The sequence below is a fragment of the Xyrauchen texanus genome, chromosome 22 (assembly GCF_025860055.1).
Source record: "Xyrauchen texanus isolate HMW12.3.18 chromosome 22, RBS_HiC_50CHRs, whole genome shotgun sequence".
Lineage (NCBI taxonomy): Eukaryota > Metazoa > Chordata > Actinopteri > Cypriniformes > Catostomidae > Xyrauchen > Xyrauchen texanus.
In genome coordinates, this window is record NC_068297.1 from 1697670 (window position 1) to 1701654 (window position 3985).

Consider the following 3985-nt stretch of genomic DNA (forward strand, 5'->3'; position numbering starts at 1 on the left):
CGGGATATAGAACAAGTGGGATCACATTTCCTACTCGAACCAGTTATACTACAAACTGAAGTACACCAGGAGTTAGTATAACTAGTCACATGAAATACATGAAGCCAGACAGAGTAAAGCAAAAGGGCTAATATTGCCAGTTTTATTGAAAACCAGTCTTCTGCTGCCGTTGAACCACGATGGGACCAAAGGTGGCCTTTCCTTCCCACTGAGGACCTAGAAGAGAAAACCAAGTTAAGCAGCCCCTCTTTTAGACACCCCTTAGAAATGCATTCTACCAACCTCCATAGCCAGCAGGGGCACTTAAACTGTCTGGTCCACACGTGGAGTCACAACAGCCACAAACTTGGTCATTGCCATCAGCAGCAAACCACCTGCAATTAAGAGGATCAGACACTGCACCTTCAGCTTAATCAACTCCACATGGCAAGAAGCTTACCCATTGGAATAGAAGGAACAAGACTTGTGCTGGGCATCAGTGGGTGTGGAGGCAAGAGTGGCCTTCAGAATACATGTGATGTAGATCTGCGAAAGCAACAGAAGTTGTAACAGATTTTGGGGTGGGGGAAAAGAGATGAATCAACTCATGATCCAATAGCTACATACAGAGGGATTGTCTCCCTGCTGGAACAGGAAGGCTTTGAGCTGGAACTGCAGTTTGTCACTCCGAGATTGAGGCAGGAAGTAAGAGTTGGAACCTGTAGACTTGCCATCCACAAAGCACCTAAAGACAGACAGTGGCATTACCAAAAACAAAACATAGGGATCACTAGTAGACAAGACACCACCCCCGGTTGCTGAAAGGCTCTGGAGTTGTAGAGGTCAATGCATTAAGAGGGTTTGTTTGGAGTCCCACATAAACAGTCTAAACCCCAAACACTTGCCTCAACCCTACACAGAACCCTTAAAAAGAAAAACATTGTCTGCCAGGTGTTACATTCTAGAACTAACAGTTGTAACTTCCATAACTCATCTTACCCATGATTCTCAATGAAGGAATATCTCAGCTGAGCTTGCACATCAGGCAATGGAGAGGCCACACAACTGTCCACAAGAACACGTAGAGGAACATGACTGAACAAAATCACAGAGGCTTCAAATTGAATCATGTCACCCAGGAAATACAAGTTGGAAGGCCTCTGGAAGGACCAGTCATCTGCAAGAGAAACCACATCTCAGATACAGACAATGTCACAAAGCTGAATTGAGATGAAATACTAACCAGTCATGAGCTTCAAGGAGAAAACCAAGACTTCTTCCCCAGACGCCATTGAAGCAAAAGGGACCCATGCTGGCATCAAGACATTACTGCTCACATTTTGAAACCTGCAGTTGGAGGACAATGAAAGAGGTGCATCTGGCAAAAACTGCCACCAGATGTGTAGGGTTGTTGCCATGTTGTTAAGTTGATAAGAAAAGCTTACAGTAAGCTAAAGCATAAACTCATGCTGGAGCATTGTTGAAAAAGTGCAGATTTGAATCCATTGACGAACATGGGGTTTACCTTTCTTCATTCAAGTTATTTAAAGCTGTACTGACTGAAGGAGTCCTAGGGATTGAACAATATGGGTGCCAAATGGTGTTGGCAGTAGTCAGCTAAACGTAGACATGCTAGCATGTAAAATGACTAATTTACTTCAGCCCCTGCAGGTTTATCAAGTAAAATAATGTTAATGGTTCACGTTCAGGCTCAATGAAATTTACAGTTTTAGTTCTTCTATATTTCCATATAGCTAGTAGGGGCAGTTGTGGCACGAGGGAGGGTGTTGGGCGCTAGTAGCTGGCTCATTTCCCGGCCCACACACCTCATGCCGATGTGCCCTTGGGATGCATGAAGACACTGAACCTCAAATTGCTCACAATGGCAGGCTAGCGCCTAGCATGGCAGCTCTGCCACCATTGGTGTAAGAGTATATGAGAATGGGACGCGGTTTAAAAGTGCTTTGGTAACCTCGGGAGTTACAAAAAAAGGCACTATATTAAAAACACCATTTAGTAGGGATGCCAAATATTTTAAGGGAAACTCATAGTAAGGATACTTGCAATTAGCTCATAGGCTTTCAAAGCTAAATTGAAAGTAGCTTCGTCAGCTCTGCCACCAAATTAACAGACTTGGCTTGAAAAGCTACTTTGTAGCAAAGAACATGTCTTACAAAGTTTGATGCTCAAATGACGGGTCTAAACCGAAGCCTAAATTACAAGCTATAGTAATACTCCCCTTAGAAGTCACCATGACCTGAGCTGATAGTTACAAAATCACTTGCCTTGAATAGTGGCACTGAATGCCAATGTTGGCACTATTAGCCCTGTAAATTGGAGTTCCAACATATGACTCAGGGGTGCACGTAAGGGCAAAGGTGTAGATGAGCTCATCTTCAGTCATCTGTAAAAGGACTGGTGGTTACACAGAAATTCATACACGACTACAGCAAACAGGAGTAAATGTACAGAATTCTCACCATCAGCACACTGTTGCAGTCCTGTAGCTCATATTCAAAGATGAGAACCTTAGATTCAGAGTCCTCACCAACTGCAGAACATCCTCCCAAAGTAAGGCTAGATCAAGAGACCGTTACCAAACAAGTCTCGCTTTGCTTCTATCAGTACCGCTCACTCTCCACATTGAACAGCTACACTGCTAGGAGTAACAGGCTGCCTCAACTGAAAATCCACTGCCAACTCGCTCAGTACTTCAGGAACAATGGGATATCTCCAGTCCAATGGCTTCACTGGACCTTGCATTAGCTGTTTGGACTGAACACCAAGAGACTCTTGCACAAGTCCTCTGGAATCACCACTCAAAGCACCCTGATATGGAGCGGCTATCTGTTGACGATTCCAAAGACCAGCAGGTGAGAAGACAGGACCTCTGAATGAAGAGGCCACAGAAGCCAGGTCTGATTTGGGATCTTTAAATCATCCCATGCGCCGCACAAACCAAAAACCGCAGACACAAGAACCACAATTGCACCTTGTCTGAGCTCCATTTAGACAAACCTGCACACAATGCCTCAGTACACACCACTGATAGGTTGGGCCATTAAATACAGCTTTGAATTAAGGTGTCTCCTCCCCTTTCAGCTTAATTAATTAACTTAATTCTACTCTGGACCTGCAGAGTTTAAGCATTAACAAATGACAATATGGAAAGTCTGTAGCCTATATCCCAATCAGGCTGGAGATGACGTTACATATATGCAGCTGGACTGTGAACTGTTTGAGAACTTTATCATTTAGTGTGAGAGGCTTTATTTGGATTAAAATAGAAATAGAACATTTTTGTCTTTTCAATCATTTTGATATTTCAACTTCAGTTTCTAAAATACATCTATTATGCTCAGGAACTACAGGACAAATATGTCCATATTAAAACTGCAATATTTGATCAAAGTGCCGTTAAAGCATAAAATCATGAATTCTATGATATTATGCTTTCATTCTGGAGCCCTGGCTTCAAAATTTACATTTGTAATATATTTCCACCAGGTGGTAACATTTTCCTCATGTTTATGGAGAAAATACATGGGTTTTTCCTATGTTCTGTATTGTAGAGCACTGCAGGCCAACTGAATAAATGATGCAGATAACATTGTGTGGGTGTGTATTATAACAGCAGTTTTTTTACTTGGACATATTATCCTTTTCTTTTTTTTTTTCTCCTCCGCAGTACACAGATTATTGCATCGATCTCAAAGCACCGCTTATCAAGAACAACCACCAACAACAAAAAACAATTGCGTGAGGGATTCACATCAATCTCAAACCCTCACTGCTCAGGAACAACCAACAACAAACAATTTGCGGTAAGTCATGGCATCCACTCATGTTATTTGTTCCTGCATTGCATGTCACATGTTTACAATAGCCTCCTCCGTGAGGGATTCACTTGTGATAAATGTAAGGAATTAGTCAGGCTGACGGAGAAGGTTAATGAGTTGGAGACTTGCATCCAAACGCTAGTGGAGGTCAGTGAGTAAGAGAAGCC

At 42.6% G+C, this 3985-nt stretch overlaps 1 pseudogene; it reads right to left on the minus strand.

The window, feature by feature from the left end:
- Positions 1-4: 4 nt before the first annotated feature.
- LOC127662280 (zona pellucida sperm-binding protein 3-like) lies at positions 5-2987 on the minus strand (annotated as a pseudogene).
- Positions 2988-3985: the final 998 nt, after the last annotated feature.